Genomic DNA, 13,775 nt, shown 5'->3' with positions numbered 1-13,775 from the left:
AGAAGTCTCCATTCCCACCCTTTGAAATGTGTAGGATGCCCTCAGATTCTTTGGCCCGTTCATAGGTATAGCTATGCTAAAAACGCGGGAGCCTACAATGTATTTAGGACTAGCAGAGAGGAAGGGAGTTGAGGGTATGGACAGAGACTGTACTGCCCCACAAGTTAGCAGGCCAGGGTGCGGTGGCTCACCCCTGTAATCCCAGCACTTTGGAAGGTCAAGGTGGGAGGAACGCTTGAATCCAGGAGTTCCAGATCACCCCTGGGCAACACAGGGAGACCCCTTCTCTATTTTAAAAATAATAAAATAGGGCCGGGCACGGTGGCTCACACCTGTAATCCCAGCACTTTGGGAGGCTGAGGCGGGTGGATCATGATGTCAGGAGTTCAAGACCAGCCTGGCCAACATAGTGAAACCCTGTCTCTACTAAAAATACAAAAAATTGGCCGGGCATGGTGGCTCACGCATGTAATCCCAGCACTTTGGGAGGCCGAGGCAGGCGGCTCACCTGAGGTCAGGAGTTCGAGACCAGCCTGATCAACGTGGAGAAACCCTGTCTCTACTAAAACTACAAAATTAACCGGGCATGGTGGCACATGCCTGTAATCCCAGATATTTGGGAGGCTGAGGCAGGAGAATCGCTGGAGCCCAGGAGGGGAAGATTGCAGTGAGCCAAGATCGTGCTACTGCATGCCAGCATGTCAGCCTGGGTGACAGAGCGGGACTCCGTCTCAAAAAACAAAAAAAAAAAAACAAAAAAATAATACAGCCGGGCGCAGTGGCTCAGGCCTGTAATCCCAGCACTTTGGGAGGCCCAGGCGGGCGGATCACGAGGTCAGGAGATCGAGACCATCCTGGCTAACACGGTGAAACCCCGACTCTACTAAAAATACAAAAAATTTAGCTGGGCCTGGCGGCGGGCGCCTGTAGTCCCAGCTACTCGGGAGGCTGAGGCAGGAGAATGGCGTGAACCCGGGAGGCGGAGCTTGCAGTGAGCGGAGATCACGCCACTGCACTCCATCCTGGGCGACAGAGCAAGACTCCGTCCCAAAAAAAAAAAAAAGCAAAAAACTAGCCGGGCGAGGTGGCCGTGACCTGTAGTCCCAGCTACTCAGGAGGCTGAGGCAGGAGAATGGCGTAAACCCGGGAGGCAGAGCTTGCAGTGAGCTGAGATCTGGCCACTGCACTCCAGCCTGTGCAACAGCGAGACTCCGTTTCAAAAAAAAAAAAAAAAACCACACACAAAACTAGCCAGGCGCGGTGGCAGGCACCTTAAATCCCAGCTACTCAGGAGGTTGAAGCAGGAGAATCGCTTGAACCCGGGCAGCAGAAGTTGCAGTGAGCCGAGATCGCGCCAGTGCACACCAGCCTGGGTGACGGAGTGAGACTCCATCTCGAAAAAATAATAATAATAATAAAATACAAAGAAGAAGTTAGCAGTGTCCTTTAGTCCTCAGCTTTGAAGGGCAAGATCTTAATTCAGTTCAACTACAGTAGATCAGAATTTGGAAGACTAACTCAAGTCAGTCAAACTCACAATAGCCCAACCCTTAAATCCTGCCAGGGGACATAGCTCTCTAGGATTGCAATGTTCCTAATCCCTTCCTTCTATTAAACTACCTAGAAACTGATTTAGTCATTAGAAATTTCTTGGTATGATAGCTTTTAAATATGCCCACAGTTTTTTTTGACAATCGGCTCCTTAAAAGCTTAGCCAAGCCCGGCGGCTCACACCTGCAATCCCAGCACTTTGGGAGGCCAAGGCAGGCGGATCACCTGAGGTCAGGAGTTCAAGACCAGCCTGGCCAACATGGTGAAACCCTGTCTTTACTAAAAATACAAAAATTAGTTGGTCGTGTGCCTGTAATCCCAGCTACTCGGGAGGCTGGGCTGGAGGATTGCTTGAACCTGGGAGGTGAAGGTTGTAGTGAGCCGAGATCGCACCACTGTACTCCAGCCTGGGCAACAGAGTAAGACTCGATCTCAAAAAAGAAAAAAGAAAAAAAGGCCAGGCACAGTGGCTTGTGCCTGTAATCCCGGCACTTTGGGAGGCCAAGGTGGGTGGATCACCTGAGGTCAGGAGTTTGAGACCAGCCTGGCCATCATGGTGAAACCCTGTCTCTACTAAAAATACAAAAAATAGCCAGGCATGGTGTGCCTGTAATTCCAGCTACTCAGGAGGCTGAGGCAGGAGAATCACTTGAACACGGGAGGCAGAGGTTGCAGTGAGCTGAGATTGAGGCACTGCACTGTAGCCTGAGCGACAGAGTGGACTCTGTCTCCCAAAAAAAAAAAAAAAAAAACGGCCGGGCGCGGTGGCTCAAGCCTGTAATCCCAGCACTTTGGGAGGCCAAGACGGGCGGATCACGAGGTCAGGAGATCGAGACCATCCTGGCTAACACGGTGAAACCCCGTCGCTACTAAAAATACAAAAAAAAAAAAAAAACTAGCCGGGCGAGGTGGCAGACGCCTGTAGTCCCAGCTACTCCGGAGGCTGAGGCAGGAGAATGGCGTAAAACCCGGGAGGCGGAGCTTGCAGTGAGCTGAGATCCGGCCACTGCACTCCAGCCCGGGCAAAAGAGCAAGACTCCGTCTCAAAAAAAAAACAAAACACGAGTTGGGTGGGTGTGGTGGTTCATGCCTGTAATCCCAACAATTGCGAGGCCAATGCAGGTGGATCACTTGAGCCCAGGAATTCCAGACCAGCCTGGGCAACATGGCAAAACCCTGTCTCCACAAAAAATATATAGAAAAAAAAAATTAGCCAGTCATGGTGACACACACCTGTAGTCCCAGCTACTCTAGGAGGCTAAGGTGGGAGGATCTCTTGAACTCAGGAGGCAGAGGTTGCAGTGAGCCAAGATTGTGCTACCATACTCCAGCCTGAGCAACAGAGTGAGACTCTGTCTCCAAAAAAAAAAAAAAAAAAAAGCTGGAGTTTAATTCTAATTCCCCTCCCATTGAGTGTGGTCTGGACTTCACTGACTTTTTAATAAATAACATGGGACAGAAGTGAGTGTAGTTGATTTCCAAGGCTAGATCATAAAAGATACTGTGACCTCCACCTTGTGCTCATTTGGATTACTCATTCTAGGAAAGCTAGACGCATGGTAGAGATGTCGTGGTAAGGCCATTCGAGCAGCCCTATAGAAAGGCCCACATGGTGAGGATCGGAGGCATCCTACTAGTAGTCAGGAGAGATAAGCTTGGAGGTGGAACCTCTATTCCTGGCAGACCCCTTGACCAAAACCTCATGAACCACCCTGAGGCAAAACCACCCAGCTAAGTCACTCCTGAATTCCTAACCCTCAGAAACCAGGAGATAATGAAGGTTTGTTGTTTTAAGTCATTACACTTTGGGGTAATTCATTATACAGCAAAAGACAACTAATATCTTGGTGATCAGGACTGTGTCATACTTAGCGTTATTAATCTTTGGGAGTTCTCAGCCTAATTCAACAGTGTTCCCCACATGGGCCTGCCTTGCTTTCATCCTTCCTTCATTGTGGACTGAATGCCATAAGACTATCGCAGCCCATGCAAAACAGGAACCAGAAATGGGCTGGGTTTTGCTGTTGTTTTAGTTGGTTTGATTGGTTTGTCTGTTTCAGTGAAAGATGACAGAAGGTGTACTTCGGGAGATTCCAACATGATTATTGAATCAAAGACTGTGTGTGTATGTGGTAAGTCTATTAGATTCTCTGGGTTCATAAGCCAGAAAAAGGTTAAGAACCATCCTCTAAGGAGAAATCTCACAGCTAAGGCTTGCCATATTAAAGAGTTTGCACTTCCAGAAACAAGGGCACTCATGTCTACCCTGTACTGTTCTAGGTGTCTTCCCATCCTGCCAGATGCACGGAGCACATATTCTGCAACTCCTAGCTCTATCCTTTGGGCAGTGCTGAATAAACACTAACAAACTCGGGCTCTGTGGCTTACATTGTAAGCAGACCTCCTGCCCTGCTGTTACTTAACACATCTTTATTTTGTTTCCCAGTCATGTTACGACACACTCACATTAAGATGTTCTTTCGGGCCGGGCGCGGTGGCTCAAGCCTGTAATCCCAGCACTTTGGGAGGCCGAGAAGGGCGGATCACGAGGTCAGGAGATCGAGACCATCCTGGCTAACACGGTGAAACCCCGTCTCTACTAAAAAATACGGAAAACTAGCCGAGCGAGGTGGCGGCGCCTGTAGTCCCAGCTACTCGGAGGCTGAGGCAGGAGAATGGCGTAAACCCGGGAGGCGGAGCTTGCAGTGAGCTGAGATCCGGCCACTGCACTCCAGCCTGGGCGACAGAGCGAAACTCCGTCTCAAAAAAAAAAAAAAAGATGTTCTTTCATATTCAAGTTCAGAATATTTGCTCCATTCACTTGATTGAATTTGGAGACTTCCCAAGTCTTTACATCAGCATGTCTTCTGAGTTTATCCAGATTATGTTTTGTACCCTCTGTACAAATGGACCGTGGATGTTAATTAGAAGGGCCTCGCCAGTTTTCAATCACATGTTACTCGTGGGGTTTGTTAAATCAGCTTTTGTCTCCGAGGGAGCTTCGGTGCTTGGATTATACTATATTTGGAATTTGTAGCCTTCTATGCACTGACTTGCCCGGCCTTCCTACCTGGCTTCAGAAGTCCGGGATTCTCTAACTTGAGCATCCATCAGAATCACCTGGAGGTCTCCTAGAAACACAGATTGATGGCGCGCCCCTTGGAGTTTGGATGTGCATATCTGATCAGCTCCCTAGGATGCTCATGCTGCTGACCCACTTTAGGAAGTTCTGCTTTAGGAGTTAGTATGTCTCTGAGCAGACGCTGGACCAGTATGTTCTGGAGACCATGCGCTTCCCATCCCAGAATAGATGCTACTCCCTGTTCTCCATCCCCAGCCCCCAGCCACACCTATATGACCACAGTTCTGTTCAACTGGTGCCCCAGCACTCATATCTGTGGGCCCTGCTCATCTCAAATGATCCATATTTTTCTCTCAGGCCTGCCTTGCTTTCAGTCATCCTCAGTTGTGGCCCGAACACCATAAAACAGCAGCCATTCCTGGCAGGAATACGAGGTGAGCCAGTTCTTTCCAGGGAAGATGACAGAACAGAAGATACACTGTGGGAAGTTTCAACCTCATGCATGTACAAGCTCGATGCCCTGGACTCTAAGCTGCTTGAGGGCAGTGTCTCTCTGATTCACCTCTGTCTCCCTCACAGTTCCCATTATGCATGGTGCCTTGCACATGATGGGTGCTCAGTTAACATTAATAGGCAGGTGAGGCCAGGCGTGGTGGCTCACACTTGTAATCCTAGCACTTTGGGAGGTGGAGGTGGGCAGATCACCTGAGGTCAGCAGTTCAAGACCAGCCTGGCCAACATGGTGAAACCACGTCTCTACTAAAAATACAAAAATTAGGTGGGCATGTTGGCACGCATCTGTAATCCCAGCTACTCGGGAGGCTGAGGCTGGGGAATCGCTTGAACCCGGGAGGTGGAGGTTGCAGTGAGCCGAGACCGCACCACTGCACTCCAGCCTGGGTGACAGAGTGAGACTCCATCTCAAAAAAAACAAAAAAAACCAACAGGTGAATGACTGTTCATACTCCTACTTTCTCCACAAACTTGCAAACATGTGTCTGCATCTAGACATCTGTAAACCTGCTATCACCCACACACATTTTCTATTAGTTAGGATTAGGTTTGGCTGCAAGTCACAGAAACCTCCAAAGAGCAGTGGCTTAAATAAGACAGAAATGTGTTTCTCTCACATAAACGAAGTAGTTGGGAGAGAACAACACAGTCTTGGTATTGTGGTTCCACAAACTTGTTAGGTACACAGGCTCCTATTTTGCTCCTTCACGGCCTTCACTGCACAGTTGCTACTTCATGGTCTAAGATAGCTGCTCAGGCTCCAGCCCTTATGTTCACATGCCAGCCACCAGGAAAGAGACAAAAAGGGGTATGCCATTTCCCTACAGGTGCAGTTCCAAGGGGTCTCTTACACCACTTCTGCTTACACCTCATTAACCACATGGCCATGCTTAGCAGCAAAGAAGGCTGGAAAATATAGCCTTATAGCTGGCTAAAAGTCATGGTTGCTTTTCCATATGAGAAGGAATAAAGGATAAAAGGAGGGAAATTGGCATATCCTACCTCACACCAGTAGGAGGCAGATGGAAAAAAAGAGAAGTTGGTCCCAGCACAGGAATGGCAGGGAAGCTGTGGCTGGAAGAACGGGTGGAGGATGGGTAACAGGCCACAGAGAGATGAGCAGGTCCCCCTAGCTGGGGGTCAGGAAGGGCTTGCAGAAGGGTTTACTGCTCACTGTCTCTCTCTCTCTTTCTGTCTCTCTATCTCTCTCTTTCTGTCTCTCTATCTCCATCTCTGACACACACACACACACGCACACACACACTCAGTCTTGCTAAGAGAGAATTCTGAGAAGGTGGAGTTCTCTGTAGGGAAGGAATATGTATTTCCTACTCATCATGTTTCCCTGAAAATGGGACTTCTATTAATAATACTCCTGGCCTCTGTCTACCTGGGGAAGAGGAAGCGTGACTTACCTGAGAGAAGCTGGGAAGGAAGAACCAAGCATATGTGGCTTGGTCCCCTCTCCTCTTTAGAAGCCAGCCGGTCCATCAGAAGTGTGTGTTCTGCCTGTCCCTGCAATGTGGAGGGCTGGGCTTTATACCTGTGCCAAGGACAGGTAGATACCTGTAGTCAAGGGTAGCATCAGCAAGCCCTTATAAGCAACCCAAATAAGTGGTGTTCTCCAACAAGTTTTTAGCAGTAATAAAGCTGATATTTTTATTTTCATCTGTCCCCTGTCTATTTTTCAGTGATTCAGATTGAAGCAGAAAAGCCTGGGTTCCTTTTTTGTGTGTGTGACAGGGTATCTGTCGCTCAGGATGGAGTGCAGTGGCGCGATCAAAGTTCACTGCAGCCTTGACCTCAACCAATCCTCCCACCTCAGCCTCCGAGTAGCTGGGGTCACAGGCATGCGTCACCATGCCCAGCTAATTTTTTTTTCTAGACACGGTCTCACTATGTCACTCAGGCTGGTCTAGAACTCCTGGCCAGTAATGCTCCTGCCTCCACCTCCCAAAGTGCTAGGATTACAGGTGTGAGCCACCATACCTTGACTTTTTTTTTTGAGATGGAGTCTGACTCTGTCGCCCAGGCTGCAGTGCAGTGGCACGATCTCGGCTCACTGCAACCTCCACCTTGCCACTGGAGCCCTCCAGCTTGCCACTGGAGCCCTCGGGCCTGTCTCTGCCTGTCGCTTCACCTTGTCATTCTCATAGTGCCTCTTGCTCTTGCCCTCCTTACCACGTGCAGAGTTTACGTTCAGGATAGGACCAAGTGTCAGGTATTGATGCCACAGAGGGAATGAGCTCAACGTTTGGCATTCTCTGTTCTCCCTGTGCTTCCTGCCTTCAGAAGGGACCTGGGGAGTTGGGGAGGAATGGTCCCGAGGTCGCGTGGGCACCTGAACTCACACTACAACAGAGGTGGCCAGGTATTCTGCTCATCTGTGGGGGATGGGAAGGTGCAGTAGGGGTCTCTAGTCTGGGGCTGGTGGGGAAAGAGGCTGTAGGAGTTTTAGGAATAAATCACTTTTGGAGGCTAAGGCGGGAGGAATCTGTAAGGCCAAGAGTTGAGACCAGCCTGGAGAACACAGGGAGACCCCAATTCCCAAAACAATTGGCCTGGCACAGTTGCATGTGCCTGTAGTCACAGCTACTCAGGAAACTAATGTGGGAGGACTGCACCACTGCACTCCAGCCTAGGCGACAGAGACCTTGTCTCTTAAAAAACAAAAAAAAAGGCCAGGTGCAGTGACTCACACCTGTAATCCCAGCACTTTGGGAGGCCAAGGTGGGCAGATCACAAGGTCAGGAGATCAAGACCATCCTGGCTAACACAGTGAAACCCCGTCTCTGCTAAAAATACAAAAAATTAGCTGGGCATGGTGGCGGGCTCCTGTAGTCCCAGCTACGCGGGAGGCTGAGGCAGGAGAATGGCGTGAACCCAGGAGGCGGAGCTTGCAGTGAGCCGAGATCGCGCCACTGCACTCCAGCCTGGGTGACAGAGCGAGACTCTGTCTCAAAAAATAAAAAGAAAAAGAAAAAGGAAGAAAGAAAGTAACTCAGGGAGCTTCCCGGCCAAACGGACAGCTCTTCTCCGCCCAGTGCTCTTGATAGGGTGCTCCCATCCCAGCCCTGCCCAGCTTCTGCCTTTGCCATGTCCTCCTGTTCCTGTGTCCGTACTGTCCTCTCCCCACCCATCGTCACTTGCTCCAGGAAACTCTGGCCCAAAGTGCCTAAAATGCTGGCAAGGGACAGAGCCCTTGGCACGGTCCCTGTGGAGGGTCAGGCTGGGTCATGGCTCCAAGTGCAGGCAGAGGAGAGAGCCCTAGAGATTCAGGCTCTGAGCTGCCCCCGGGCCAGGTGCGCCAGCCTGACTCCTTCTGCCCAGTCCAGTGTATCCACGTTGAAGACAGGCTGGTTTCTTGTGGGAAAGGGGCAATAAAAAGGAAAGGAGAGGAGGGAATGGGAGAAAGGAGAAGCTAGAGAGAAAGAGAGAGAAAAGGAAGGGCAAGAGAAGCTTGATCAAGGAAATTTTAAAACCCAACAGAGATGAAGAGGAGGGAGGAAGGAAACACCAGTAGACAGAGTTCTTTTTTCCTTTTCTTTTTTCTTTCTTTTTTTTTTTTTTTAGAGGCAGGGTCTCCCTCCATTGCCCAGGCTAGAGTGCAGTGACTCAGTCTCAACTCACTGCAGCCTCAACCTCCTGGGCTCAAGCAATCCTCCTACCTCAGCCTCTGTATTTTTTGGCAGATATGGGGTTTCGACATGTTGCCCAAGCTGGTCTCAAACTCCTAAGCTCGAGCGATCCACCTGCCTTGGCCTCCCAAAGTGCTGGGATTATAGGCATATGAACCACTGCCTGATTCTTTTCTTTTTTTTTTTTTTTTTTGAGACCGAGTCTCGCTCTGTTGCCCAGGCTGGAGTGCAGTGGCCGGATCTCGGCTCACTGCAAGCTCCGCCTCCCGGGTTTACGCCATTCTCCTGCCTCAGCCTCCCGAGTAGCTGGGACTACAGGCGCCCACCACCTCGCCCGGCTAGTTTTTTGTATTTTTTAGTAGAGACGGGGTTTCACCGTGTTAGCCAGGATGGTCTCGATCTCCTGACCTCGTGATCCGCCCTTCTCGGCCTCCCAAAGTGCTGGGATTACAGGCTTGAGCCACCGCGCCCGGCCTGCCTGATTCTTTAGTTCTGATCACAGTCAGAACCAAAGAACTGACAGAGTTCTTTTTTTGTTTGTTTTGTGTTTTTTTTGTTTTGTTTTGTTCTGGGTTTTTTTTTTTTTCTTTTTTTGAGATGGAGTCTCACTCTGTTGCCCAGGCTGGAGTGCAATGGCACGATCTTGCCTCAGTGCAAGCTCCGCCTCCCGGTTCAAGCGATTCTCGCTGCTCAGCCTCCGGAATAGCTGGCATTACAGTCTCCCACCATCATGCCTGGCTAATTTTTGTAGAGATGGGGTTTCACCAAGTTGTCCAGGCTGGTCTTGAACTCCTGACCTCAAGTGATCTGCCTGCCTTGGCCTCCCAAAGTGCCAGGATTACAGCCCTGAGTCACTGTGCCCTGCCTGGATCTCAAGTCTTGATAAGATTTAGGATTGATTCTTTCAGCAGGACTATTTAACAGGTGGTGTCCTTTCCAATTTGCATCCTAACCGTATTAGGGTTCTCCAGAGATACAGAACCTGTAGCATGCAGACAGATAGATAGATAGATAGATAGATAGATAGATAGATTAGATAGATAGACAGACAGACAGATAGATTAGATAGATAGACAGACAGACAGACAGATAGATAGATAGATAGATAGATAGATAGATAGAGACAAACAGATAAACGAGAAGGGATTTATTAGGTGAATTGGCTCACATGATTATGGAGGCCTGAGAAGTCCTACGACAGGCCGCCTGGAGACCTGGGGCTACTGGGAGCATGGCTCAGTTCAAGTCTGAAAGCCTCTGAACCAGGGAAGCTGAAGGTGTGACTCAGTCTGAGTCTGAAGGCCTGAGAACCTGGGGGGCTGCTGGTGCAAGTCCCAGCTCTAAAGGTCAAGACCCTTAGACTTCTGATGTCCCAGCTCCAGGAGAGAGACAGCAAATTTGCCCTTTCTCTGCCTTTTTGTCCTATCAAGGCTCCCAGCTGATTGGATGGTACCCTCCCATATTGACAGGGTGCCTTCCCCACTCAGCCCACCAACTCATACGCCAGTCTTCTCTGGAAGCAGCCTCACAAGACACTGCTTTACCAGCTATCTAGGTGTCCTTTGATCCAGTTAAGTTGACACCGAAAATTAACCATCACACCAATGAAGTACAGCCAGTCAAAGGCTGGGACGCGTTCATGGCTGGAGCCACAGGGGCAGCAGTCAGTGGGGTCACTTGGAGTCAGGGCATGGGGAGACAGCATTGGGCAGTAGCTCCATCTGCTCAACCCACCCGTAAGCCTGGGCTCTGGAGGGCAACTGACTCCCCAGGAGCCTTCCCTCTGCCTGTCCCTGGAATCCCCTCCCCTCCTATGGGAGTCTGGGGGCCTTCAGGAGCTGAGCCCCTTGCCTGCATGCCAGTCTCCCTAGGAAGGACTTTGCAGGATGAGCCCAGGTTCAGCTCAGAGACTCTCTGGTGCCAGCTGCCCCTTCTCAGCGTCAGTGGCAGGAGAGTGTGAGGGCTGAGCTAAGTGCATCAATGCCCCGTTTGCCTCTGGGATTTGGGAGAGGCCATGGCAGGAGCTGTATTTGGAGGGTCCAGGCACTGCCCTGACTGGGAAGTGCAGTGTAGCCTAGGGATGGGCCAGGGAGCTCACAATGCCAAGAGGGCAGATAGCTGGGAGTCTATCTGCCCTCCTGGGGAACAGCCACCAGCTACCAAGCAGGGAGGCTAGCAGCCCAGCCAAGGGACTTACGTGGACTTTGCATGCTTCCTACATGCTTAGAACTCTATTGGGCCAGGCGTGGTGGCTCCAGCCTGTAATCCCAGCAGTTTTGGAAGGCCAAAGCAGGCGGATCAGCTGAGGTCAGGAGTTCAAGTACTAAAATACAAAAATTTGCTGGGCACGTTGGCTCACGCCTGTAATCCCAGCACTTTGGGAGGTGGCTGGATCACCTAAGGTCAGGAATTCGAGACCAGCCTGGCCTACTAAAAATACAAAAATTAGCCAGGCGTGGTGGTGTGCATTTGTAATCCCAGCTACTCAAGAGGCTGAGGCAAGAGAATTGCCTGAACCTGGGAGGTGGAGATTGCAGTGAGCCGAGATGGTGCCATTGCACGCCAGCCTGGATGACAAGAGCAAAGACTTCATCTCAAAAAAATAAAAAATAAAAATAAAAATGCAAAAACTAGGCGGGGCGTGGTGGCTCATTCCTGATATCCCAGTACTTTGGGAGGCCAAGGTGGGCAGATCATGAGGTCAGGAGTTTGAGACCAGCCTAGTCAACATGGTGAAACCCCGTCTCTACTAAAAATACAAAAATTAGCCAGGTGTGGTGGTGCACCCCTGTAATCCCAGCTACTCGGGAGGCTGAGGCAGGAGAATTGCTTGAACCCGGGAGGTGGAGGTTGCAGTGAGCCGAGATCGTGCCATTGCACTCCAGCTGTGGGCAACAGAGCAAGACTCCATCTCGAAAAAAAAAATAATACAAAATTAGCCAGGCATGGTGGTGTGCACCTGTGGTCCAGATGAAGCAGGAGAATCACCTGAAACCAGGAGGTGGCAGCTACAGTGAGTTGAGATTGTGCCACTGGCCCCCAGTATGGGCAGCAGAGTGAAACCCTGTCTCAAAAAAAAAGAGTTCAGAACAGTGTGGATACCGTGCTGCCTTTTGCATTGGAGTGGGAAAAACAATATATATTTGCTTTTGTTTATTTTGCATAAAGAAACACAAGAAACTCCTGGTGGGAGAATGGGTGGGATGGGAAAGAGGACGGTGGAAAACAGAGGTGGACACAAGCCTTTCGAATGTGTTCCTTTTCATACTTTTTGAATTTTTGCAATGTGATTGTATATAGATTCACATTTTAATTTTAAATGCAATTAAAATGTAAAATTCATTGAGGCGCTACTCTCTCATCCTGTACTATGGGTTCTACCCTTTTTTTGTTTTTGTTTTGTTGTTTTGAAGAGACAGTCTCGCTGTGTTCCCCAGGTTGGTCTAGAACTCCTGGGCTCCAGAGCCCCTCCTGGGCCTCCCAGAATGCTGGTCTACAGGCGCCGCCACACCCGGCCTCTACTCTAAAAGCATAGAGGCCAGGAAGACCCAAGGTCACCAGAGGCCCATGCTGCCTGGCAGCGGGTTGAGGCCGGGAGGGGACCCTGCGAACAGGCGAGGCCATGTGTGATCTGTGGGAAGCAACTAAACCAGCGTATTCGCGGCGGGGGAGCTCTCTGCCGTCCCGCGGGCCCACCCCGCTCCGCCAAGGGAAGCCATAGCTTGGCGCTGCCCACAGTGACGCGAGGGACCCCGAGGGCACCCGGGCCGGGGTGGACACGGGGGTGGGACCGGGCGCGACCGGCAGGGGGCAGCAGCGCCGCGCCGCCCGCGCAGTTCCACAGGTGCGCCGAGCCTGGGGCCATCGCCTCCCGCCGACCGCCGGCCCCAGCGAATCGCCGCCTGCGTTCTGCCGTTTCCCCGCCACCGCAGCCACCCGGAGCTCGGGGGGCTGCAGCCATCCGCAAGCTGCGAGGCGGCGGGCAGGGACGCGCCGCTAGGGACCGCCGGACAAAGGGAGCTCGCGAGCGGGGCCTGGGCGCCTACATCTTTGCTCCCGGGCAGGGAAGGGACAGGAAACTGAGGCTGTTTCCGGGGCTGACCCCCGGCCAGAGAGAGCAGGGCTCGGGAGGGTCGGCGCGGCCCGGAGGCGGCGCCCCCTGGAGGCCGGTGCGCTCTGGCTCTGCAGCCGGGGAGATTAGGGATGGAGGCCGACCGACCCCACTCAGCCAGAAGTGACGGGCGCCGAGAGCTCACTGGGATGCAGGTGCTGACCCCCGAAATCCACTCCAGACCAGCGAAGAAAACAGCTCTGTGTCCCAGGACGAGCACATACCTGCTGCCACCCACTGTGCGACCTGGAAGAATTACTGACCCTCTCTGGGCCTTAAATCAGTCATCAGAAACACAAACGCGTAGATAAGAAGGTCTTTAGGCCTCTCCCAGCTCTGCTACTCTGTGAATCTAAGAAACTCTAGTCCCTCCACCAGTCCCCACCCCGGGCTGGCTTAGCCTCAGGGTGGCCTGGCTGAGCTGGGGCCCTCATCCAAGGTGCATGGTTCCTCAGCAAAGGCGTTTTGGAAGGCTGGGTCCCACCCCTCCCCCACCCCAGAAGGTGGCGGAGGAAGAGGCTATTGGCTAAAAAGCCTGGACAAATTCAAAACCAGCAGGTCGGCCCTGTTTTTTTCGGAGCACAGCCAAACCCAAATCACACCTCTGCACCCACCTTGCTCCAGAGATCTCGGCAGCATTTACAGCCCCCAAATGTTATTTTTACACCCTTTCCACGAAGGGAAGGACCGAGGAGGGTAAGCTATTTTTAGGATGACTGCTATTTAAAGTAACATACTGGGCTGGCAAGGTGGCTCAGGCCTGTAATCCCAGAGCCTTGGGAGGTCCAGGCAGGAGAATCACTTGATGCCGGGAGTTCAATACCAGCCTGGGCAACAAAAGGAGACCCCATCTCTATTAAATAAACAGCCGGCGTGGTGG

Source organism: Trachypithecus francoisi, unplaced genomic scaffold (genome assembly GCF_009764315.1).
Source record: "Trachypithecus francoisi isolate TF-2019V2 unplaced genomic scaffold, Tfra_2.0 Lachesis_group14, whole genome shotgun sequence".
In the NCBI taxonomy this organism is placed as follows: domain Eukaryota; kingdom Metazoa; phylum Chordata; class Mammalia; order Primates; family Cercopithecidae; genus Trachypithecus; species Trachypithecus francoisi.
This window is presented reverse-complemented; position numbering follows the sequence as displayed.